The sequence below is a fragment of the Barbus barbus genome (assembly GCF_936440315.1).
Source record: "Barbus barbus genome assembly, chromosome: 49".
NCBI classification, from domain to species: Eukaryota; Metazoa; Chordata; class Actinopteri; order Cypriniformes; family Cyprinidae; genus Barbus; species Barbus barbus.
The window spans coordinates 9900789-9928702 of NC_136727.1; the positions used below are offsets into that span (position 1 = coordinate 9900789).

At 37.1% G+C, this 27914-nt stretch overlaps 1 pseudogene across 1 annotated transcript; it reads left to right on the plus strand.

Annotated features, from left to right (window-relative positions):
* Positions 1-1036: 1036 nt before the first annotated feature.
* LOC306867266 (FRAS1-related extracellular matrix protein 1-like) lies at positions 1037-27903 on the plus strand (annotated as a pseudogene). The gene is made up of 35 exons: positions 1037-1271; positions 1347-1441; positions 1593-1873; positions 2570-2769; positions 2848-3163; positions 3878-3986; positions 4061-4192; positions 5919-6257; positions 6343-6485; positions 6574-6770; positions 6905-6995; positions 7114-7281; positions 7453-7661; positions 7798-7891; positions 8032-8284; positions 9693-9887; positions 11204-11389; positions 12684-12864; positions 12947-13172; positions 13675-13819; positions 14330-14471; positions 14877-15031; positions 15676-15945; positions 17379-17790; positions 20657-20852; positions 20942-21084; positions 22061-22229; positions 22308-22380; positions 22471-22528; positions 22695-22965; positions 23074-23121; positions 26996-27175; positions 27329-27444; positions 27527-27612; positions 27701-27903. The product of its transcript is annotated as an FRAS1-related extracellular matrix protein 1-like (transcript).
* Positions 27904-27914: the final 11 nt, after the last annotated feature.

Here is a 27914-nt window from a genome sequence, read left to right on the forward strand (position 1 = left end):
AGTTTTGAGGCAGTGCTATTTTAGTATTATTTATTGTATATACTATTATAGTATATAGTAGTTTATAGTAGTATGTTCATTTTAGTATGTTCATTTATTTAAATAAAAATTCAGTTAGTTGCCATGAAATATATTTTTTTAATTTTTATTTAATGTTGTTATTTATTTTATATTTATATATTATTTGATTTGATTTCAGCTTTATTTTAATTACCGAAACAAATATTATAAAATATTATAAACAAATGTAAAATGACAAAGTAAAACATTTATTTATTATTTGTATTTGTTTATTTATTTTTGCAGTGTATAAGCAACAGATATATGCACAATTAGTCTCTTCTAGAACTAAAAATATTGATGAGTCATCTTGCACTTTTGGGAATGTCCAAATTTCTGACCAATCAAATGCTCTATAGTATGAGAATGTCTGATTGCAGAGCTAAGAGGAAACTGACAACTGCCGGCAAACAAGACAGAGCAGGTTACTTTTGGTATGAAACAAATTCTCCGCTTTCAAATTTTTAAATTTTTTTAAGAAATTCACACAATAAATACAGTTTTGTGGCTCTTTAATGTGTCGTGAAAGATCACTGTAGCGCCTCAGTTAAAGCAGCACATGAACCGAACATCTCTTCCTCTTTACTAGCTATAGCATGCAATAAACATCAGAAAGGTATCTTGTTTCAACTGTGGAAAGACATCAATACACACCATTTTACAAGTTAAAGTCTACCGATGTTAGTCTACTCTCCAGTCTGGTCTGGTTTGTTTATCGGACAAAATGGCAGATTCTGCGTTATGATTGGTTTGACCGCCTGTCAATCAAACTCCCTGTGAAGGGTCAATTGTGCCGTTTTAGGTCAGCTTTGTTGTCTATTATTGTTCTTAAATAGTCATGAATCTAAGATTTGTACTATTTAATACTTCTTTGATGATTTATTTTCCTCATTTTCATGCAGCATACTGTTGGAAATGAGAGCAAGACAGTTCATCTGAAGCGAATAACCTTGGATACCAAGCAACTGAACAAAAGATGGGGGTGGACATCTTTGCTTTGACATTGTTCACCTTGAGTCATCTGTGGCCACATGTCCAAGCTTCAAGTCTAGTTCGGTTAAACACAGGGCTTCGGGTAGCCAGAGGCCAGTTGGTGTTTGTCACGGCTGGTGAACTTCAGCTCCACACGGACGAGGTATCTGAGGCCTGTAAGGTCGAAGTAGTGCTCACCGAGCCTATCACGCAAAAGAGTAGGGAAACTCACTCCTCAGGTAACAAAACAAATCCAGAATTAGCGTATGCATTATATAAAATGTGAGAATAATTGTTGTTGTACCATTTTCCAGGTTTTTGAGTGCCAGTTCTTTCCGGACGAGGTGAAGTATGTTCACAATGGCACCCCACTTCTAGAGGAAGACACTGTCATGCTGAGGGTCTACAGGTGAAACATTGTGTGGTCATTATTCTTGTCCAACACCAACATGTTACAGCTGTTACTTCAATTAGGGCTTTTGAGGGCTGCAAAAACCATATTTCAAAGGCCTAATGTAATTTCCATACTCCCAAATGCTTTTTTCTCTGTTTGTACTTAGGTTTATAGAAACCGAGACTTTTGTTGAGACTGTGCTGCTGAAGATACACGCAGTAGAACCTCAAAGGAGCCTCACAGAGCTTGGAAATGTTCCTCTGGTGGTTTCTGAGTTCTACAGCCTTTCCAGTGTCATCAATAGCAGTGTCCTTACCTTTAAAACCCAGCCTGATGTGATCTGCACGGTACGTCTTTTCAGCTCCGAGATCAATGTCCCAATGCTAGGACAACTGGTCGTTGAGGATCTTGAATCAATGCCGGCTTCTGAGCCTGGACCGAGAAGAGGTATACCAAGTATATAATGAAGATTTTTAAAAGCATTTGTGTGTCAAATCACAGCCATATGGTGCAACTGACAAAATCGTGTGGTGCAACCAATGAAACAGGACCCTCAAGCTCAATAAGTCTCTTAAAATATCAGATAATTTGACATTATTATGACAAGGCAAAGTTAGTTCAGGTTGTCATGTTGTGCCACTCTGACACCCCAAGAACATAATAATTTTTATCAATTAATAGTTTACGGTATTTTACTTTGAAAAATATATTCAAAATGCTTTTGAAAACACCATAAAAACAGTCATTGTTATGAATTCATAATTCATGATATATGTAAAAATATTTGTATTATATAAAAAATATTTCTTTTTCTGAATTAATAATTTATGATAATTGTAAAACTTTTTGACCTTGGTAAATAGATTTTAAAACTTTTATGAAAATAATGACTAAAATGTATATAGATAATGTCATGTGGTGCAACACCCTAAAAACATTTTTAATAATTGAGTTAATAATCATGGCATTTGTTTAAAAAATTAACTTATACTATAATATATAATATATACATTAGTAAAAAAAAAAAATGTGGAAAATGTTAACATTTAGTTAATGGTTACACCATATGACAATTGTAGAGCTATTTGGAGTGTTTTTTTTTTTTCTAGAAAGAACCTCTCATCTGCATTCAAACTTTTCAAGGACGTCATACTGGAATCGCCTGCCCAGGAAATAAAGCCTGTGATCACAACATAAGCGAAGTAGAGTTCTTGAAGACCGACTGTGCTGAGTTCCTCACTTAAGGTCTGAAGTACCTGCACCTCAGTCCTCCATCACCTGAGATTGATTACATCCCAATCAGGGTGGAGTTTAGGGACCAGACCTCCCGAGCCATTCTGGAGGTAAAACGCCATCAGAATCAGGTTTGTATGAAATCATAACAAGGCACTGAATCTTCTACTTACCTTCTTCTCTCTTAGACTGAGAGTATCTTGATACCGATACTGATCCAAGGGGCCATGCAGAACCAACCTCCCAACGCTGCCTTCATGTCTACGTTCATCCTGGAGGTAGATCAGTTCATCCTCAACCCCATGACCACTGTTGCCCTGGATGCCAAAGATGACGAGACCCCTCAGGCCCAGCTCATCTTCAACGTGACCAAACCTCCAGCGGAGGAATATATTACTCATTTGGACGATCACACCAAAACTGTATTCTCCTTCTCATGGCAAGACCTGAATGAGATGAAAATTGCCCCCAAAAAGCAGTCACACAGCCAGGAGAAACTATGAGGTTAGGAAATGGTAAATTGCTGTACAGGAAACTTTGACAGGCAATTTTTTTTCTGTAAAAACATGTCTATTAGCCTAGCCCAGGGGTTTTCAGGTTGTTTTTTTTCTATAGCATTACAAATATATTATTTGTATAAAGACACCAGTGTTGTTTTTGTTAACTAAAACTATTAAAGTAATTTTTGTTCATTCAAATTAAAATAAAAAATAAATACTAGATTAAAAAAACTTGTCAACTAACTAAAATAAGATAAGTTAAAGGAATAAATTACTAAAACTGAAATAAAAATGCATTAAAGCTGAATAGTAAAAAAAAAAATTAAAATGACAAAATCACTAAAAATCACTAAAACTTAAACTAAACTTAAAGCCAATTCAAATGATTAATAAATACTATAATAGTAAATAATAATAAAAAATAACACCACTTTATACTGTGTAAAAAAGGTATTATAAATGTGTAAAATATTTAGAATAATATACTAAAATACACATTCATAATATAATAAATGTGTAATAAAATCTTGTTGACACTGCATTTTGTTGTTGTTGATGTATCTTATCTATCAAAATTATTAAAAATAATTTGTATTTAATACGACTTCCAACCAGTGTTTGGGAAGAAAAATTATGTGTTTTATTCAATAAAAATAATGATAAATTCAATAAAAATGTAACTTCATTTATTTTGCTTTTTAATTCATCTGTTGTCCAGGTGGAGTTTCAGGCCATCGATGGCTCATTTGTGCCAAGTCCTCCAATCTTGATGCACATCTCTATCCGCACTGCAGAGACCAATGCTCCTCGAGTGTCATGGAATATGGGTATGTTAGCGGATTAGCTAAAATAAATAATCTTCTAAAGGAGAGACTGAGGCTAAACATCTCTATCCTTACAGGGTTGGATCTGCTGGAAGGCCAATCCAGACCAATGACATGGGAGCACCTACAGGTTGTTGATAATGACAACATAGATGCCGTCACCCTGGTAGCTATGGACGGCCCACTTAACGGACACTTAAGTGTTAGAGGTAAAAGAAGTTAATCTGTCACCTCTCTTAAAGTAGATGCTAATCCAAATGTAATTTCCAGGACCTTTTTCCACTGATGTGTCATAGTAAGTCTCATAAAGTGTAAACCCGCTCTTTATTCCTTCTCCGTCCATGTGGTAACCGTCCTTGATGTGGGCATCCTTCAAGAAACATATGTCCGGGTGGCCTGCATGGGTTTGCTAATCAGGTGTAAAATACTTTGGCGACACTTTGCCAGGGGCCGTGGACCAAAGATGTCTTTAGAGCCATAGCGGCTGTCTTTCCACTTCAGCAGACTTTTGTTTGCACAGACGCTGAAAGAAGCAGATTGGAAAGACTTATGGCATTTCATGCCAGATGTCCAACACAAGGTCATTTCTCTTCCATCAGACCATTATCTTAGCAAGCTTTGAGAACTGGTGACAATCATCTGAAAAGTTTTATCCATGGGAATAGTTTACACAAAAAGGAGCTACTTTGAATACGGTTTTTGTCCATAAATTGAAAGTCAATGGAAAATAGAGTCAAACAGGATTGGAATGTCAAGCAAATGATGACAGAATTTTCATTTTTGGGTGAATTATTCTTCTAAATCCTTGGTTCCTTGGAAGGAAAGGCCGAATTGTGATTTCAGGAATTGAATGGGATGTTTTGCTGTATGTGTTCTCACATGGAAGCTGTGGTAGGTTGTTTTTGTGTTTCCTGGTTTGGAGGATTTCCAGGCCTGTGGCTTCGTTCCTTGTGTCATTCTCTGACAGAAGACCACCTGATCAGCAGAAGCCTCAAGCCTACTCAAACAACAGCTCCTGCTTTAAGCCAAACCCTTAATTTAATTGGTGTTTATGTTTTTGGGGTTGACGTGTCGCTTTGTGATCCCTCTGGCTGAATCGTCCCATAACTTTGGCTCCAAATCCACTTCAAAAGCACTTAATTTTACTACAGGATGATTGAGCTGAACAGCAAGTTCTGGCCCAGAAACGGACCGGTCTCTCTTGAGGACCTAGATGGGGATTGGGAATTGCTCACGTAGACCTCGAACTCAGGGACTCCGACCCTTGGGAAAGTCCTCAGTCAGCCTTTGGCCAAATGGAAAGCTGCCGCCCAATGTCCTCTTCCGTTGAGTATCTATATGGAGACTGTTTTTTTGGGCCTGCTGCCCACAGCCACCTTTGGGCCCAATTACTTACTTGTTTCTCCATTGTACTTGTGGCCGTTTCCCCCTGATAAAGTTGCTAATTAGGTTTGCTGTGCAACCAGTCATCATTCAATCTGTCTGGTGACCTTGCCCTTCTGTCTCACTGGCAAGCAGGAGAAGCTCAGCTTCACGGTGGGCAGCAGCCATTGCCTGGGAAGGACGCCATCTTTCTTTTTATTTTTCCGCAATAGGGAGAAGCCAGAGCCAACGTTTGTGCCTTCAGGCAAAAAACAAAACTTATTTTTCACAATTGCATCAAGCCAAATGAATGATAAAAAGGGATCATTAAAAGGGATCATTCACCTGAAAGCTGTGTTTGACCATACAATGAAAGTCAATGGGGTCGAAACATTTTCTTTTGTATTTCACGGAAGAAAGAAAGTCTTACAGGTTTGGAATGACATGAGAGTAAAAGATGCCAGAGTTTTCATTTTTGGCTGAGCTATCCTTTTAACTTGGCCTGGAATTTCATTCATCATTCAAACAGGTCAAAACCGTATACTGTAACCAATCCTTCTTATTCATCCAAAGGTGGAAAAGGATTCATGTTTAAGGTCAAGGATCTCAGAGAGGGCGTTGTGGTCTATCATCACTCAGACAGCGACACCACCAGGGATTACATTGTCTTCCGAATCACAGATGGCCGCCACAGCATCAGGCACAAATTTCCCATCTACATTCTTCCGAAAGATGACACACCTCCTTTTCTAACCAATAACGTGGCCTTTGAGGTCCAAGAAGGTGGCATGGTTAGGGTGGAGGAGTACATGCTGATGGCCTCAGACTTGGACTCCAGCGACGACTATATTCAGTATCAGCTGATTACTTTTACAGGACAGCTGGTTAAGAAGTCCTCTCCACATGAACCAGGTCAGTTGGATTTAAAAGGTTATATTTCTTAAAGATTTTTAACTCCTCTGAGATGCCTTACGTTATATGGTGTCATGTCAACGAGGTCTCCCAGTCAAGAGCTTCCCGCAGAGGGACCTGTTTCAAGGTCTAATCTACTATAAGTACTCAGGGGAGGAAGTGTTTGAGGACTCATTTGATTTTATCCTCTCAGATGTCCATCAGCCTCCGAATCTATCGGACAGACATGTAACTTTGTATATGTTTTCATAATAAATTCCATTTCAGTGTGAATATTAATAACAGAAGTATTTGGTCTGTGCCTCTTCATCCATAGACTGTGGTGATCCACGTGTTTCCAGTGAAGGACCAGTTGCCTGAAGAAGTTTCCAGAACGGTTTGCTCCATCATGGTTAAGGAAACCGAGGTTGTTTACATCACTCAGAACAATCTGCACTTCAGAGATACAGAGCATTTGGAGACTGACCTATTGTATGTGATCAGTCATCCTTGCTTGAGCCCGGGAAACTCCAGGTGTGCTTATGGATGTTCTTGCAATGACAATTTTTTTACTCATATACATATATATATATATATATATATTTAAAAGAAAAAGAAGAATATTGGTAATTTCATGTATATTTTACATCTGTTGTAAATTCTTGCAGGTTACCAGATGCTGGCAGGCTGTTTTATACCGACAGCAAAAACTCCATGAAAAAAGATGCAATGGTTCCAGTGCTCAAGTCCTTTACTCAGGTCTGAAATGTGCACACAAATAGGTTCCCTAAATATTACATGCTATTGTAATACTCTAAAATTTTATTTTAAATAACATGCCTCTTCAGTTAGATACTGTCTTTTTTGTCGTCCACAGCATGCAGTGAATCACCACAAAGTGGCTTATATGCCTCCAATAGAGGATATTGGCCCTGAGCGTCTCGTTGTTCAGTTTGTGTTTTCTGTGAGTGACCAGCAGGGCGGCGCTCTCACAGGACTCACCTTCAACATCACAGTCACACCTGTTGACAACTAGGCCCCAGAAGTGAGTTGCTCACTACTTTTATTGTTATATTGTAGTGTTGTTTATAATTTTCTTTGTTTTTATGGCCAAGCATTTTGAAGGACCACCCCATGTTAGATATTACAAATGGTTAGAAATTTTTCAAAAGCAGTGGTTTTCAAATAATTCCATTTCCCAAACTTTCATTCATAGATGTTCACTAACTTGCTGAGGGTCGAGGAAGGTGGCGGTAGTTTCCTGATGGAGGAACACCTACTGGTGCAGAATGTGGACAGCTCAGAAAATCAACTCAGGGTACATGTGAAGACTCATCCCAAACATGAAAGACTTGAGCTGCAGGGCACAGCACTGCTAGAGGGAGACAGCTTCAGTTTGCAGCACCTCAAAGCATTGAGGGTCAGGTATGAATATGAACACTGTAGCTAGAGATTATTTTTGTAAGGTTAAAAATTTGGCCTAGAAAATCATGTCCTAAGAAGAATTGATGTGGATAATTATAATCTGTTGAAAATAACAATACATTCTATATTTTGATAGATACATTCATGATGACTCTGAGACCCTGAAGGATAGCATTGGTCTTACTATCACAGATGGAATCAACTCTGCACATGGAACACTTTTAGTTCAGGTAATTTTCTTTTGTTTAAAAAAATAGTAGTGATGTTTGGCACATTGCGTTTTACTTCCATGCAGCATTTCCTTATTAATATGCATATTTCTATTAATATGCATATTTCCTTAGTGCTTCTTATTTGCATTTTTTATTAGATCCTGCCTGTGAACGACGAACCCCCACAGTTAGGTTCCGACTTGAGGGCTGAACTGTCCTGCAAAGAGGGGGGTCAGGTCCAGATTACGGTTGAGTACCTCTCTGCTACAGATGTTGACAGCGAGGACACTCAGCTAACATTCATGCTTGCCAGAACACCTGCACGTGGGGTGCTGCAGAGAAATGGGGTCACCGTGGACAAGTTCTCCCAGCTGGATGTGCTCAATGGACTCATCTTCTACCTGCACACAGGTTATAATCGAGACAGGAGGCTAGTTAGTGATACTTAATATCACTTACTGTAGGCCTGTTTTACACATTCTGCACCTGTGGTGGGTGTCACACATAGTCTTGTGAAAAAATACTGAAAATGCACAATAAAATGGTTTATAAGAATGATTTTGTAATACAGGCTTTGTTATAATGTCATAATATTAAATAATGTTGTGAAGTAGTATCAGCCTGATCTAATAAATGTTAAGGAAGATACTATAAGCCAAATAATTTAAATAAACTCACAGCGTTGGGAAGGTTATTTTGGAAATGCAAAAGGTTACAGATTACAAGTTACCTTGTTTAAAATGTAATAAGTAGTTTAAATTTTTCAATTACTTTGTTAAAGTAATGTAACTGATTACATTAGATTACTTTTTGATTACTTTTCTAAATTTCTAATGAATGTTAAACATTTAATCAACTTTCAATGTGAAAGAGAACTAATCAAAAGCATCAGAATAGCATCGCTTTACATAAAGAACTTTACAGGAATGGCAGGAGGCATCAAGTCCATCAAAAACAGACAAAGCATCAAGTTAATATTATTCATATCCTAGATTTTTACAGAAAATTTTCAGATGTTACCCCCTTAGTAATCGTTAACATCTTCATAAGGAACTGTAATTACATTTTAATAAAATGTATTTTTGTGTTTATATTTGTATGTATATTTGTTTCTGGATTACAGTTACATTTATTTTGTAATTAAAAAGTTACTAGTAACTAGTTGCTCCCCAACACTGTTCATATAAAATATTAATTATTATTAATAGTTTTTCATTAACATTTATATTTTACAGTGTTATTAACTTGAAATTAAAATTCTGTCATTAATTACTCACCCTCATGTCGTTCCAAACCTGTAAGACCTTCGTTCATCTTCAGAACACAAATGATTTTTGATTAAATCCGAGTTTATCCAATACTTTCTGTGCGCAAAGAATAAAGTTTTTGAATGAAGTCGTTATTTTGTTTTCTTTGCACACAAAATGTATTCTCGTGGCTTTGTAAAATTACGGTTGAACCGCTGATGTCACATGGACAATTTTACTGATGTACTTGCTATGCTTCTGGACCTGGGAACATTGCAGTTGTGTTGCTGTCTATGGAGGGTCTGAGAACTCTCGGATTGAATCAAAAATATCTTAATTTGTGTTCCAAAGATGAACAAAGGTCTTATGGGTTTGGAATGACATGAGGGGGAGTCATTAATGATGGAATTTTCACTTTTGGGTGAACTATCCCTTTAACAATCATGCATCCCTAAAAAATGTTTGTCGCAGAAGCAGGATGTACGTAACAGGCAGGTCTCATTGTAAATGTCTTATGATTGAAAGTACTTTTGTGAATTGAATGAACATAAACACATTTCCCCATTCACTAGGTGATGAGATTGGACCCGATCCTGTCTCGGACACTGTCACTCTCATTGTGTCAGATGGAGAGGCTGGAACAATAGATGGCTGCTGCCAGGAGGATGCTCTCCACCCACCCGTCCCCCTGCATGGCAAGCTTCCGGTCTATGACCTCAACATCACTGTGATGCCTGTCAACAACCAGGTCCCAACCATAACGCTGGGTAAACATCTTCCACAGGGCCTGTAGTAAACCTCTTAGACATTTCGTACATTGGCGCTGCATTATGATGAGGGACCGAATGGATTAAAAGATGCTCTCTAATCTAGATTTAATCGCCAGAGCATTTGGCTAAGGTGTAATTAACTCATTGTAATGACAATCCGCTTAAATCAAGCAATAAAGCATCTAGGAATTTTCAAGGCAGGTGACGGACTGCAGCTTGGTAAACGAATCACTTAATCGCAGTCTCGCACACCCAGCTCAGGGAGTGTGGCTAATGCAATTGTTTCGTTCCCCCAAACGTACGTTTCGAAGGAGGGTGTTAGAGACGTCTTGCCAGAATGGGGATTTCACTGTTTATTCCATAAACTTTGCAGTTATCAATGAAGGACAGTGACCAGAGCAAGACAATGAGCGGAAGACGGCTGCTAGGTGCCAGTGGGATGTCCACAGGAAATCCTAGCATGCTTGCCATCAGTGTATGAGGGGCGACAGACGTACACACAGCTGGTTGGGATTATAGAGAGAGAGCAGAGCATGTGTGGCGAAAAAGCACAGTAGAAAGAGATATATGTTCCCGTGAGAACAACTGGACAATAGGGACATAGAGGAGAAGACAATGGACAGGTCCGCATTTGGAAAAGACGACACGTCCATTGTGTCTTCTATCCCTTTTCTCATTCAATCACAGTTATAATCTCCTAATTCGGCTAATCCCCAACAAAAAAGGAGGATTCTCCAATTTTGCCACTGTGTAGTAGATCTGGACTGGTTTGTGTGAAAAAAGTAGTCATATAATTAATTTGCATTGAATAAAGATGGGTTGGCATAAGAGGTTTAAGCAAGGAAAATAAGGGAAATCCAACTCTTGCCTTGCTATGGGACGAGTTTTATCACTTTTACTCCAGACTGGTGGTCATTAATTCCTCCCCTTGTTTCAGAGCTCTATCCAAGCACAACCTCATCAGTGCCCATTCTCCATTCATTATTTATCAGTGCAGTAAATGGAAGCAGATGCCAGTAAGCATTGGCATGATGGCTTTATCAACACCCAGGTGGCAGTGGGTTGGCCGAGAGCCGAACAAGAGAGCAGAGGAAGAGAGGGAGTGTTAGTGGGGTGGCATAGCAGGCGTGAAGAAAGTGGGGAGCAAGGGGAACTGCCTGTAAATGAGAGGGAGAAGAAGAAAAATATTGGGATGCACTTTTGAGAAGAAAAAGCATAAGTCTGTGAAGTCACATCAAGCTCTCTAAAATGAGATCTGTATGATTAATGCCAATATATAACTTCTTACATTATGCTGTATATTGTTTTGTCAGGGACCATGTTTGTGGTAGATGAGGGTGCCAGTGCATGTCTGTGTGGGGGGGTGTTGGAGGCAACCGATCCTGATACTCATCCAGATCAGCTCATGTTTCACTTGGTGACCTCACCACAATATGGGTTCCTGTAGAACACCCTTCCATCCCCTGGCTTTGAGAAAAGCAATGCTGGACTCCGAGTGGGTCAGTAGTATTCCTGAGGCTCTGTAAATGTACCCAGCAATTGTGATTATGCCAAGTAGGACGTGTTTATGGATTAACATTTTTTATTGGTCTTGGAACAACATTCCTCTCAAACAAACACTGTCCTTTAACCCTAATTTCAAAAGTAAGGCTAATAAGTGACCTCATTTACATGTATTTAAGCATGTAAAGGGATATTTCTCCCAAAAATGAAAATTATGTCATCATTTACTTACCCTCGTGTCATTCCAAAGACTTTTTTTCTTTGAAACACAAATGAATATATTATTTCTAGTTTTTTCCACACAGGGAAAGTCAATGGAGTCCAATGTTGCATCACTACTGATTTTCATTGTAGGGACAAAATATTTAAAATGCCATTTAAGGGATTAAGGGCCAGTTTTACTAACAGCTTGCACCAGCGCAAACCATCTTTTGGCGTTAAAATAGTACTGTCAGGTTTTACTAAAGACATGCAGTGACCAATTAGTGATGAAAAGGTGTAGACACAGTTACTCTTGCATCTGACCTTATTGAATATGCATTTCTAGGAGTTTCCCTTTCAGACGCAAAATTTATGGGAGGAGAGTATTCCACAATGAATCACGCAACGAGATTTACTAACGTTTGCGCTCGTCAAATTACTGGCATTTGCGCCATTATTTAATGCCCAAAAACAGCATGTCTTAAACTATTTTGCGCTTGAAATTGATGCAATTTGTTGCTAGAAGAGGCACTGCAGAGAACACAGAGCGTGTGGTAGAAGGGAGAGGATTTTTACCACACACATTAATTTATTTTGAATGCCAGAAGAACACATTATCTGAATAATATTGTTTGCCGAGCCATGTCATTTTTAATTTGCTTCAGGAAATAAAAGACAACTTGGTACACTCAACTAGGAGTGATGCAATAACAGGTCTATCAAAACTGTTGCAACCCTTCATTTTTTGGCCTCCGGTTCTTTTCAACGTACTGTGGCTTATTTATTGTTTATTTGCAACTACGCTAATTTGCTTTGCATTTGGTATATTGCGTTGGTCGATATGTAAATGAGATGTTGCATCTATGTTCTTTAATTTGCGCATTGTTAGTAAATCACCCGCAGAAATTTCCACACCCATCGGCGCTCTTTTGGAATTGCTCTGTTTAGTAAAACTGGCCCTAAGAGCCCTGAGCCACTATCCCTAAAATCCAAGAACATGTCCTACTTGCCAAAATCAATTTATCTTTTGCATGTCCTATTATAAGACCTTGTCTTTCAGACCACTAAAGTGATATTGTATAAATAAAGTTTCTTTCAGCCAGCTTCACCTCAGTTCGGGTTTCATCAACTATGTCCAGTCAGTGCACCAGGGTGTAGAGCCTACAGCAGACTTCTTTACCATCAGTGTCAGTGAGGGGATTCAGAGATCTGTACCAATGCCCTTCTATGTCATCATCAACCCTACCAATGATGAGATAGCAACTTTACAGTAAGATATACTTTTTGGAGACAAAATTATCCGATAAGCAAACTGTTGACTTACTATTGTCTTGCCCTGCACCTTGCAATAGGTCATGGAGGGAGGGATGAAAGACCTCAGTCCTGATATTCTAAACGCAGTGGACGCTCATATTCCAGCAGATACTCTTACCATGACCATCCTGGCTCCCCCAGCCCATGGCACACTGGTCAATGGCATATATGGTCTTGAGATGAATCGCTACAAAAACATGAACCCTGATGTCCTCCAACGAACCTTAGCAATCCAGTCTTTCACCTTACAGGAGCTACAACAAGGTCAGTTCTTGAATCCATGTGATTCGGTAGAACCACAAACTTTTTCCCCCTAACTTCCGGGGTACCACGATCTGCTTGTTGGGGATGGCTGTGAGGACAGAGTCCCTTCCCTGGTCCAGCCACCCCTCGGTGCCTTCACTGTGGGTATCCAGGCTTTCAGAACAGATGTTGCAGGAGACAGAGGTCACAGAGTGCCTGTGGTGCTTCTGCTTCATCTGCAAAGTCTTTCCAACTGCTCTCTGCGCAATTAAGTCACCGTGCATGAGGTATTTGGTGACTGCAGATCTTTGTTTGTTAACGAGTGATAAAGAGCCAAAGAAACATAGGTGATCAGGTCATTGATGCTCACTGGTGTCCTTCTTGGTAGTAGAGGTAGAACCAGCTATATCAGTCAAAGGCTACCAGGACTCAAGTACCTAATGACTGTTATATCCTTAATGTCACTAAAGGCTTAATCCACTAAAATATTCTTTGAATTTTTCTCTCTTGTGCTGATCCATAGGAATGAAGATCATGTATATGCACGACGACACAGAAACCCTCAAGGACGCTTTCACCATACAGTTGACAGATGGTGGGCACACAGTCCAGGGGACTGCGTGTGTCTGCATCATACCAGTCAATGATGAAAAGCCATGGCTACTAAAGTAAGGATGCCCTGGGACAAATTTAGAGCCAAAAAGGCGGATGAAAGCGGGAACGGGGGAGGGATTTTAGTGGCGGAGACTGGACAGGAACAGAAGGGGGAGGCCAATCCTGGATAGGGTTTAGGGAAGGGGGGGTGTTGGGGTTGGGGGGGGGATCAACACAACCTGTACTGCACATGTGGCTGGGGAATCTGTGTCTCCCTGACTGAGTAACTGGGAATTAAGTTACATCCTTGAGTAAATTGCTAATTTCTATTCCATCCTCTCTCCAAGATCAGCAAGATCTAAGGGTGTGCATGTAAACTCCATAACAGCAGAAGTAATGTGTCTTTTTGGCAGACGCCTGCTTTCTTGTTTCAAAGTCCTAATGGATTAGGATAACAGGCCGGTCCTGCTTGTGTTTCTTCCTTCCAGAAGCAGCTGTATGTGTATTTATTTATTTAAGAATCTGGATTTTAGCATGCAGACTGTACCTTTAGTGTCCAAAGCGTCTCAAACTTTTTTTCTCAGAAATGCAGGCATTGAGGTCGAGGCCCTGGGGAAGAGAGTCATCTCCAGTGTAGTGCTGGAGGCAGGGGATCATGACACTCCCAACGACCATCTTTTGTACATTCTCAATGCAGGTCCCAGATTTGGCCTCCTTCAGCTGCGGGTTAGCAAGGACGGATAGTCCTTTACATTATTACTTAAGGCTGGAATACACTACATAACTTTTAAAATACGAACAGATTTTAAAGCACAAGACATCACACACTTGCAGACTTTGTAAATGGTTACAGAGGAAAAATTGGGAGTTATAAACTAGGCCTAAATGACTGAGGATCACCCGAGTCACCCGAACAAAACTAATTGCTTGGAGATGGATGACTATTGAAAACATAAGGGTTCCAAAATCGACTCAAAATATCAAACATGTTTGATATCCTTTGACTTAATGGAATCATAGAAAGGAATCATCAATGGGCAAAAGTCATGTAGAGTAATCCAGCCTTAGTGTGACATACTATATAAGAATATATGTAGGCCTAATAATGTGCTCTTCTGTGATTTCCTGCAGACAGAAGCTGGATGGATTGTGGAAATGAATGGCCTATGGTACAGTCACACTACAGTTAGCGGTTTCAAAGGCCATGACAGGTTTCACTCTCAGTGATGGGGAAAACACAACACCTCCACAGAGTTTCTTCATCTCTGTCCGCACTGCTCAAAAGGGTAAGTTTTATTGTCAGCAAAATACAACAACTATAAACATAGTAGGAACTTAACATGGCTCAAAACCAAAATTTTTCAGTCTTGAAACACCAGGGTTATGAAATTCATTGACATATTATGACCATTCAAAATTCGTCCAGTGACATTATAGCCCTGGAACAGTGACAGACCAATTTGTATTCAACGACTCACTGATTGCTGCTTTTGTTTTTCCCTCAATCGAAGTCCAACAAAAAACATCTTTGTTGACAGATTAAATCTGTGCATGTATAATTAAAAACAATGGCTTCCCTATGGCCAAAATGACTTTGCCAGTTGGGTGAACATGGAAGCATGGCAACCATTGTCCTCTTGGCTCCATTCTAGCTTATCCTAGAGGAACAGAGGTGAGAACGTTCTGCAGCAAAGGATGAGCCACCTTTAAATGGCCAGCATGAATTATTAACAGAGCTGGGGCCAAACATCTGTAGTCTCGGCCCTAGATCCCAGCACTGTCCCTGCTGTCACAAACAAATCTCACACAACATCAAAAAGCTTACGTACACATAAATTGCTTTATACATAACATGTTTATATTCTTCAAAGCTTTACATATATTCATGCATATGCCTCTGTAATCCAATTTACCTTTTTGCCGCATACAGATGACATAGCTCTGATCACTAAACCTGTGACCTTGATGGAGGGAGAGAGAGTCATTCTGACCACTGACATTCTGACAGCCACAGACAGTGGAAGCAAGACAGATGAGCTCATATACTGTACACTGTATCAGTCCCACCTGAACATGGGCACCTACACATGGTCCAAAGTCCAGGGGTTCCAGTGCTCTCCTTCTCCCAGATGGATGTGGCTGCCAACCAGGTATGCTACACTCATGACAATAGCCCTTTTGCTGACCGTGATTCTTTCAGGTCAGTGGTTTTCATTATTCTTTGTAGATTAAGTAGACTTAATTTATACACTAATGCCAAATGCACAGATGTATTTTTTGCTTCTGCCTGTTTATATTATTCAGTCTAGACAAAATCCAGCTGTTTTGACATGAATACCCACATCAAGGTGCACTATATATATTTGAATTAATAATAGAAAACATTATATAAATTGTGCAATTTAGTGCAGCCCACAGATGGCAACACATCAGCATTTTCAATACAAGATTGAAAATTATGTACAAGCAAGATGAAAAGGATAATTTTTGCTTCGTTTGCATGGGTTTCCAGCCAATTTGGCAGCAGGCTGACTTCCGTCAGGGCGTACAGTTGACCTGTGTTGCCTTTCTCGTGTGAATCTTTGACACCCAAAACTCTGGCTTGGTTTCATCGTTGGGTCATCTGGGAGCAAACAAACCTTCCTGAGCCAAGCCTGACGAGAGGCGAGTGGCCCTTCGGAGAGGATACGGAGCACTCTGTGCCAATGTGTTCAGTCAGCACAGCATGGGGTGGTATGGGGTCCAATCACAGCACATGGACACTACAGCATTAGTCATGTGGGGCCCGAGTACTTTCAATTAGTAATTCCGACACAATCACAAGAGATTGGGGAAGAACTTGGTTATAATATCTAACAAATTCATTGTTTAAAATGTTTTTTGTGTCTTCGCAGCTTGTATTTGTGTTAATGCGAGGCAAAAGAGGCAGCATGCGACAGCTGGTCTCCCTGATCAGGAGAAACACCTGAGCAAACACCTGTGTGTCAAACTCCAGGCCGACAGTGGGGGCCAAAAGAGACAGGGAGACTGTTTTTTTCTGGGAGCCTTGTGTCTCCCTCTGCTCTGCCGTGACAGCTGATGATAAATGGCCATTATTAAGAGAGTAATAACTCAGCCTGGCATTGGTTATATGGCTCTAAGAGATGTAGTCAGAGACCAGGATCCCTGGGCACAATTACCGAGCAAATATGGGACAATGGCAATGCCAGATGTTGCACCAGTTTGGCTGTGAGAGTGGACCTGCATGTTTGGTTGCGAGTCTAGTGCGAGGTGGCAGTCGTGTTGTTTACCATGGCTGGCAATTATCAGCTTCAGGGCAATATGTGTTGGGAGGCAGATTGGCTTGGCAGAGGGTGGTATGGGGACTCAGCTCGGCTCGCACCCCTCCCTGTCCCATCTTTCTGCTCCAACACATCAACCGTGTTGGGTGAGGATAGCAGCTCAGAACATGCTGTAAAACTGACAAGACTTTAGAATAAAGTGATAAGGCATGAGAGACCATGTGTTACGCTGATTTTGTGTTAGGCCAAAGTGAAAACAAAGTGATAAAACAGTTCAGTCTTCTACAAGTAATGAGATATATTATAATTATAACTTACATGTAACTAATAACTAATATGTTCTCTCATGCAGCTTTGCTGTTACCAATGGTGTGACATCCAGAAACGGTACCATTCATTTAACTGTGGAACACAGTGACCGTATCCCACCAACTCTGACTATCAACAAAGGCCTTGAGCTCACAGAGGGCGCTATGAAGACCATTTCCACTGATGATCTGAAACTGACTGATCCAGACACAGCTCTGGAGAATCTCACCTATGTCGTTATTCAAAGCCCACAATATGGAAAGTTGCTCTTGAAAGAATTACCCATCTCTAAGCCTCGTTTCACGCAACTGGACATCAACAATATGGATCTAGCTTACCATCATCTGAATGGATGGGCCAAGATCGACAGGTTCACCTTTCAGCCTACTGATGGAACTAACACAGGTTATAGTATGGACAGCTGAAGAGAGAACCTGCTGTTTTTTACCATACAGGTAGGCTGATTATGATTTGAGAATCACTCACAGCCAATAAACATAAAAAGTGGGAAATATTCTAAAATGTAAGTATAGTTCCATTTACAACACACCTACAAAATTACATATTCATACATTGATTTTTACAACAACCCCTTACAAAAATGTAGTTTACTTTAAAATACCATAGTGATTGCGGGTGGCATTAGGGGGAGGGGCATTCTCATTCTAGGGAGCACCTGATTGGTCAAAAATCTGTGTAGTGCAAGATGAGTCATCGATATTTTTAGTCCATTTTTCCTGAAGAAAAAAACACTAATTTTAGTAATTTACAAAACTTGTCATAAGTAGCACTGGATATTTGTAGCAATAACCAACAATACATTGCATGGGTCAAAATTATCAATTTTTCTTTTATGCCAAAAATCATTTGGAGATTAAGTAAAGATCATGTTCCATGAAGATATTTTGTACATTTCCTACCTTAAATATATCAAAACTTAATTTTTGATCTGTAATATGCATTGCCAAGACCTTCATTTGGACAACTTTAAAAGCGATTTTCTCAATATTTAGATTTGCACCCTCATATTCCATATTTGTAAATAGTTGCGTCTTGGCCAAATATTGTCCTATTCTAACAAACCATACATAAATGGAAAGTTTAATTATTCGGCTTTCAGATGATGTATAAATCTCAATTTCTTATGACTGGTTTTGTGGTCCAGGGTCACATATATCTCATGAAGGTCAATTCAGGAGCATTTAGGAGTTCACTAGCATATTGATAGCCTCAAAGCTAACAAATATTGACTAAAAGCCACACAATTGTATTATATGCATTTCTAAAAGACTGTAAAATCATAATAAATGAACAAATTATGAAGCTATACCATGTGAGAACGATATGGCACGGCTTGCCATACAATTTCTGTCAGGACTTTTCAGTGAAGACAATGATTTCCTTCGTTTAGCAAATAAACGACTTGCATACAAACCACTGAGCACAGCAGGAGAGCAACGGGTTAACAAAGCGTTCCCTGTTGAATTGCATGCTAACGAAGAGGCTTTGCTGGCCAGGTGCTCCTGCAGGTCCGGTGCCATTCACCATGTCATAGCGTCGCTCTCCCGAGGCCCACGCCTCAATTTAATATTCCGTTGAAGCGGTCAGCGAGGCAGTAAACGCGCTGGCCAGCACTACCAGCCCTGTACTACCGAGAGAGAAAACGGCTCCCTCCAGAACAGGTGAATCAGCCGAAAACTTTGTTGTCACTTGGCTGAAGACGCACATTGCTAACTCCTGCCAAAATACGGCGTGTGCTCATCTAAACGCGCGACCCCTGAGACCGGGGAGGTCATAAATAATATATTTACTGTATATATATATATATATATATATACCTCCCCTCACATGATTTTTTTCTGTAAAAACCAACCAACAAATTTAATTGTTCTTTAACCTAAAAGATATATTTTTGAACCATTTTAAAATATAATATAGAAGGATAATTCATTGTGGCGTGAGGAAAAGATTTAGTCAAAAGCTCAATATATAAATGTGTTTTTGATAGCCCTAGTTGGGAAACCCTCTTAAATTAGAGTATTTACTGAGAATTTGTTCCTTTAAACTAGAATTTCATAAATATATTTCACTAAAATCATTGATCTCTTTTTGTGAATAAAGTTAACACCTGGTGGGCTTTAAATCAATATTTTAGTTTTCTCAAAACAAGGGTATTTTTATAAATGTCAAAACTGTTTTTTATAGGGCAAGTGGTTAAATGCTTTAAATATGCTCAATTTATTCATTATAATATTTGTGGGCATAAGCAGTGGTTTTATATTTTGTATCTTGCCCCTTTTTTTTTTTTTGGAAGTTGTGGCCTAATGGTTACAGAGTCGGTCTCGTAATCCAAAGGTTGTGAGTTCGAGTCTGGGCCCGGCAGGAATTGTAGGTGGGGGGAATGAACATACAGCACTCTTTCCACCCTCAATACCACGACTGAGGCTCCGCAGCATAAATGGCTGCCCACTGTGTTAAATGTAGAGCACAAATTCTGAGTATGGGTCACCATACTTGGCTGTATGTCACGTCACTTTCACTTTCTTTTCCAGATTAATGATATTTCTCTTTAGATTTATTTTTTAATTTATAATTTTTAACTTATAAAAAGGTTGGGTCTTTTTCCAGTTAAAATAAAGGTAAAGAAAAAAAGATAAAGAAAGAAAATTGACTTAAAAGTAAACCCAATAAATATTTATTGGAATAATATGTGTGATGGCTGAAAGCACTTACTTTATCTATTTATTTATTTACAAATCTCACTTAAAATGTTGATAATTTTCATCTTTAAATGTAATGCAATAAAATAAACATTTTAAGTAAATGTAATAACAAACAAATTAAATATGCTATGTATTTATATTTAAAAACTAATGAAAGGCAAATACACTTGAAATGAGTGATTTGACTTAAAAATAAAAATAAACCTGAGAAATATTTATTATAGTGAAACGTGACAGCTAGTTTTTCCTAAATAATGTATAATATATATTTTTATATTTAATATATAATAATATTACTTTTAAAAATCAAATTTGAGGTTCCTTAAAGTCAAGGTTTTTTATATATATAATCTCACTTTTTTCTCTTTTTGAAAATTTCTGATACCGTTAATAAAATGAAGTAATTTGAATGTAATAACAAATATGAATATATAGGCCTAGATTAAAACCCACACTCAGCAATGGCTATGAAATGTATGCTTTCCCATTTATTGGTATGTAATGCTTCCCTCTAGTGGTATTGCAGCATGAATGCAGTTTTTTACTGTTCACTGTGTGTGGATTTGACTGAACTATACCGTAATTTATATCTTCATAGATAGAGGTATTGGACAAGACCCCACCCAGTATTATACACAAAGGGATTCCAAGTACTGTGGAGAATCTTGCAGATGGCAAACAGGGCATCTACATCACCTCCAAAGAGCTGCGCGCCTCAGATCCAGACAGTCCCGACGACACACTCGAGTTCACAAGGCCTCCACACTTCGGTTACCTTGAAAATGTCCTCACAGGCAGGTGCATGGGTCACTGATGGTCCCGACTGGCTTTTTAATATGCACAGATTGTGTCGAGATTATAATGAATTTTCTTCCTGTTATAGGTGCCTATATCAAAGGACGCTTTACCCAGAAGGATCTGGAGCAGAAAGCAGTACACTACGTCATTCCTGCAGATATGGAAGTGACAGCAGACAGCTTTGAGTTCCAAGTCACAGATCCTGCAGGAAACACCATGCTTCCTGAAGTGTATATATATATATATCCTTATTTGTGGATCATTTGTTTAGATTTCCAGACAGAACACAGTGCAGTTATTGAATGTTAAAGGTGTATGTAAATCTTTTTCTACTGTAAAAAGAGGAATGAATAGGATAATTTCTATATTTCTAAAATTAGAAAAAGTTATTTTAATTTAAAGTGGCTGCCTTTTTGAGAAAAATATATAAATATATATATAGTTTGTCATTTGGGAAAAAATTGCATTTTTATAAAAATAATAAGTATATGATATTCAATATAATACATATATAAAATAATATAAGAAAATAAGAAAAGTATACAATAAAATATAAAATAATATTAGCACAAATATCTCAAATAAAAATGATATGTTATAAAATATATAAATATCAATCCAGAGAACTTTTCCATTACATCATTACAAATATTTATATATTAATGTAATCAGTATCCAAATAATATTTTAGTGAGTCATTTGGTTTTAGTAAAATTATTAGCATTTTTATAAAATAATAAATCATAAATATATAAAATACATATTATAAAAATATTACAAAATATATAAATTACAATTGTTACAATAAAAAAATATATTTAATTTCCACAATATAGAGTGTGTGTGTGCATTTGTGTAAAATGGTCTAGAGGTAATAAAATATTTCTTATTTTTATATTAGATTAGTTTTCTATCAAATTAAGAATTCAACTGGTAAAAAAAATTATCAGTGTTTTTATTAAAAATATAAATCAGAAATATATAAGAAAATGTAATACAATAATATATAAAAATATACTAATAAAATATAAAAATATATATAAAAAAGATTACAATAGAGACAAATATTCCATTGCCTTTGGTAATAAAACATTATTTTTTTATTATTATTTTCATTGGCGTAAGTAAGACAGTTGACAGCTCGTATTCCACCTTTCCAAATATGATCTGGATTCTGTCTCAATTCTAGACAATATAATTTCAGACACAATGTGATTCTTGGCTTTTTCGACTGCCAACACAGGATGGAGTTCAGGTGGTCTCGTGTGGAGCTGTCAGCTTCCTGTTATCGTGTTTGTGAGAATGCAGGCGCTCTAGCTGTGCAGGTGGTGCGCAGTGGGAACAGCAAAGATCCGGCGTACATCGGCATACAGGTGCGCTTAACTATCTCTGCTAATCTCACTATCCTGCATAGATGAAGATTTAGATGATTGAATCATTTTATCTTACAGGTGGAAGAAGGAACAGCCAAAGTGGGGAAAGACTTCTATCACAGTTCTGCCAACCTTATACAGTTTGATCCAGGTGCTTATCACTTCAAACCTCAACTTTTCCATTAACTTTTTGACTCTTTATCTTGAGAATATGCTCAATCTGTGGTCTGTCTGTTTTTAGGTGTAAATGTCAAAGATGACGGACTAGAAGAGAACCATGAGAAATTTGATGTAGTTCTGTAGAAATTTGATGTAGTCCTCTGTCCCAAAAAGAAAAAATGCTTTTTGGGACAGAGGAACAAGGCCACAGTTGAGATTGTGGATCCTAGAAATGGTAGAAAAAAGTTCTCCGTACCCACATTCTGCTCTTTCCATAAACTGAGAATATTTCTGTCTTCCAAGCAGGTGTCATCCAGATGAGCTTATTGTTGAAGAAGATGAGAGGCAACATCCTGTCCAAAGCCCACCACTCGTCCCAGAGCCTGAACCTCCCTTACTTGAGGAATACACTCCAGACCCAAGAACAGGAATCATTTGGGAGAACTACCCACCAAGAGGGGACGTCCCATATCGCACACACTTCAGCCATTACAGCTATGGAGAACATCAGGACCAGGAGATCTTTCACAGTCTGGGCCAAAGACAGCTGAGGATTCTGGGTAGAAACAGGCACAGAGTGAACCAGGTCACCTCAGCTACAACATTTACTTTATCTAGTAGCATGGTATTAAAAAAAATAATATTAGTAGTAGTAGTTATTTTTAACATCTGATTGTGGCTTTAGGCACATCTGTCAGAGGTGGACAACAGAAATCAAGAAAGAGTTTGGAGAGTAAGTTTTATTATGACAACTTTTGTTTGTTTTTTTTACTTCAGGGTGTTCATTAAGGTTATTTAGTAGTAGTACTTCATTCATATGGAAGCATATGTGTAGCAAAATTAAATTTGCAAAGCAATATGTAAAATGGCAATTTATTTCTGTATTTAAATTTACATTTTCCCATACATGTGCAACATTTAGTGCAAAATGAAAATGAAAATTCAATTATATCATTCAAATTTGCCATTTTCTACACTAGTTTTAATATGCATATTAAAAAAATTTTTTAAAGCTTTATAAGTTGCAAAATTAAAATTAAAATGTATTACCCAAATTGAGTAGATATGTTTAACATGTCCAAGCAAAAACTGTAGCAAAATTATCATTTAAATGCTGTTTTTCCTAAATGCATTTAGACTTAGGGGTAGGACACTTGGGATTACATTTTCATCGTGGTACCGCGGGATAATTGTAGCAAAATGCAGTGAGAGTTTCAAAATGCATTATGAGCCAAAGGTGCAGCAAAAAGGTAGCAAAATTATTTAACTGTCTTTTATTTTTCTTAAATGCATGGACACTTACATATATGACGTTTCAATTGCATTTTCATTAAATAAGTCATTGTGGATTTGAAAATGCATTCCAAGCCGAGCACGCCCCCTAGCTGTCAATTCTTACATCAAGGCGGGGCTTGACAACAGGACGCACGATAGGTCAATATTCACCGTTAACCAAACGATTTTCACCTGCCTCAACATCTCTCACTTTACACTAGGATTGATGCACATAAGCAAACAGATTCTACACTTATTTACTACCTTACATTTTATTTTATTTTATTTTAATCCATAAAATAGTTCCGTGGCACCTGAACAGGGACGTGCAGAGAGTTACTCAAGGGCAGGGGCTCAAATGTAAAAAAAAAGGGGCTATGTGAGAGAAAAAAATAAAAATTATAGGTAAAAAGTTTGGATACATTACTATTTTATATTTTTGCAATAAGTCACTTATAGTCATCAAGTCTGCATTTATTTGATCAACATTTTTTATATACTTTAAAATACATTTTATGCCATGCTTATTTATTAGCAATGTTGGAAACCAGTCATACTTTTTTCAGGATTCTTTGATGAATAAAAAGTTATAAATAAGAACAGCATTTATTTAAAATATAACTTTTGTAACAATATACACTATCGTTCAAAAGGTTGCGGTCAGTATTTTTAAATTAAGAATTAAGAAATTAGTTTTGATTCAGCAAGGATTTGTTCAATTAATAGAAACAGTGATAGTAAAGACCGATATTGTTAGAAAACATCTCTATTTTTAAAAAATGCTGTTCTTTTTAACTTTTTATTTATAAATGAGCCCCAAAAAAGTATCACAGGTTCCAAAATAAATAAATACAATTAAAATAAAAAGCAAAACATTAAACTGTTTGCAACATTGATAATAAATCAATGTTGTAAATAAATTAGAATCATTTCTGAAGAACCATGCATTGAAGACTAGAGTAATGATGCTGAAAATTCAGTTTTGAATCACAGAAATAAATGATATTTTAAAGTATATTGAAATAGAAAAATATTCTTTTAAATTGTAATATTTCACAACATTACAGTTTTTGTGTATATTTGATCAAATAAATGCAGATTTGATGAGCATAAGACACTTTCATAATGCTTCATAATGATCAAAAATGGTAATATAAAGTCCTTTGTCACAATTTCGCCAGCCTACACTTCACATAATAGGCCTGTAGGTGGCACTTGGGCTTCATTAAATATGAGAGTTTCATGAAATAGTAAACGTGTAGGATATCATACATAAATATAAGTGAATTGAATAGCCTACAGATTATTACTTTTGTTTTGTAGTCATTGCATCTGTTTTCTCAGCTATGTAATCTGATTTATAAAATGAGACAAACCGCAGATCCAGATCGCTCCACAAATAAGCTCGTCTGCCCCATGTCATTTTCTACCGATTTATGAATAAGAACGGAAAAATGACCTCTCCACTTCACATTATTGTCCAATGAAATTTGAACTTGAGCCAGATCATGATTGGTTGGTGTATTATACATGAGAAACGGGCATTGATTAATTATGTAATATTCTAAAATGTATAATATATGGATTTTAATTAAATCAACACACTAGCTTTGATTATTGATGAAAAAAGTTTCAAATATTCTTTGGTTTATTTTTTCCCTTCCGTCGACCCACTTTGCGAACAGACTGTGGAATATCAGTCAGTCGAGCAAAACGCACACAACCCATAGCAATGCCTCAGATTGTCAGACATGCAAAAATAAACAGGAATTTTCCGACTTTTGAGCGATTAGTACCTATCGTGCGTCCTGTTTCCGAGCCCCACCTTGATGTAATGATTGACAGCTAGGGGGCGTGCTCGGTTTGGAATGCATTTTCAAATCCACAATGACTTAAACTATATTCATCGCGGGGTATTTAATGAAAATGCAACTGAAACGTCATATATGTAAGTGTCCATGCATTTAAGAAAAATAAAAGACAGTTAAATGACCATTTTTGCTGCATCTTTAGCTAAGAATGCATTCTGAAACTCTCACTGCATTTTGCTACAATTATCCCGCGGTATCACGATGAAAAAGGAAAAACAGCATTTAAATGATCATTTTGCTACAGTTTTTCCTTGGACATGTTAAACATATCTAATCAATTTGGGTAATACATTTTAATTTTAATTTTGCAACTTATAAAGCTTTAAAATATCTTTTATTAATATGCATATTAAAACTAGTGTAGAAAATGGCAAATTTAAATTATATAATTGAATTTTCAATTTGCACTAAATGTTGCACATACGTATGGAAAAATGTAAATTTAAATACAGAAATAACTTGCCATTTTACATATTGCTTTGCCATTTTGCATATTACATTGCAAATTGAATTTTGCTACACATATGCTTCCATACATTCATCATTCTTTCATTCATGTTATTTATTTATTGTTTTTGTTTGTTTGTTGAGAAAGTTATTTGGATATTTTTTTGTTGTTGTTGTCTTTATTTGTTTGGTTGGTTAGTTGCCTCATTTATTTGTTAGTATTATTTATTAATATTACTGTTATTTATTTATTTGTGGTATTTAGTTTATTAGTAATATTAGTAGTTTATTAGTATGCATTTACTTATTTTATGTATTTGTTTTTTTGTTTATTTATTCCTTAGTATTTATTGACTGCAATATTATTCATTTACTAGAAATATTTATTTAGTAGTAGTATTTGTTTGTTGGTTGGTTGTAGTACTATTTATTTAATAGCAGTGCTATTATATATATTTATTTATTTAGTCATGTTATTTGTTTATTAGTCATATTTATTTATTAGTATTAGAATTATTTATTTAGTAGTGTTATTTATTTAGTATTTTGTTTTTTTGTTGGTTGTATTATTATTTATTTAGTAGTATTGGTATTATCTGTATTTAGTTGTATTGTTTTTTATTAATAATATTTATGTATTAGCATTAGAAGTATTTATTTAGTATCAATTGTATTTATTTGTTTATTTGTTGGTTGTATTATTATGTTTAGTTGTATTATCTTTATTTAGTTTATTATTTTTTATACTTATTATTTATTTGTGTTATTTAGTTTCATTACTTTTATGTTTCTTATTTTATTTATTTATTTATTTATTAGCATTAATAGTATTTAGTTGTTGTTGTTGTTAAATAGTTTCATTCATTTATTTATTTATTGGTTTCAGTGTTATTTATTCAGAGTAATAATCATTTGTTTATTTATTCATTTATTTCGTTTTTTTTTTCTTTCTATTATTACACATAATGTGCTGTGTGCTGGAGTTCACTGTGTCTTCACTCTGTCATCCATTAGTTTCATGGACTGATTCCAGTGAGAGTGGAGGAAAAGGCACCAGCACCTCGTGTCCACTCTGAACTGGAGATCACTCCCATCTGGACCTGGCCTGGATACTCTGCTGGCGCTGAATCAGTAGAAACTCCCCAGTGTGATTCAGCCTCTTTTATAATTGATTCAGGAGTACAACACCACAAGGTATAATATCTTAGCCCTACACTCTGAGTGAGCTGTTCTGTATGTACAGTATAGATAAAAAAGAGAACATTTAAGCTTCCTTTATACTTTCTCAAATGTTCATTTATAATATAATGAGCTTTCGTTTTAGAATTCTTCCCTCTTATTTTAAAGTCTCAGAGGTCTGTTAGTATTGGTTGTCCTAATGGCTGGACTCACTACCGGAGGAACTGCTATATTTTAGGGCCTGGTATTGCTAGCTGGAGCAGCGCACAACATGCTTGCTTACTGTATGTTACACATCTTTTCTGTCAGAGAAACATGTATTCATATATAGCTTTTAAATAATAATGTTATGAATCCAAAATTTAGGATTGAAAGTGAATTGGTTAGTATCCACTCCAAGACTGATATGAAGGGGATGTGGAAGTTTGCTGGAAAGCAATCATTCTGGATTGGTAAGCAAATGAAATCTATAATTAGGAACCGGCACAATCCTGAATGTAAAGTGTCCCGTATATTAGCATATTGGTGTGATTTGTGCAGGGCTCACTGGCGGTCCAAAACAGTGCTCGTGGATGGATGGGAAACTGCTGACGTTCTCCAAACTCAGGAAGGATCACGAGGAGCACGCCAGCTCTGCTGCCAGCTGTGTTTTAGCTCAGAGCCAGAAGATATGGATTCCAAAAAGTTGCATCGATGGATCCGAACACAGATACATTTGTTCAGCACCTGCACAAATCAGTTAAAACAGATATTT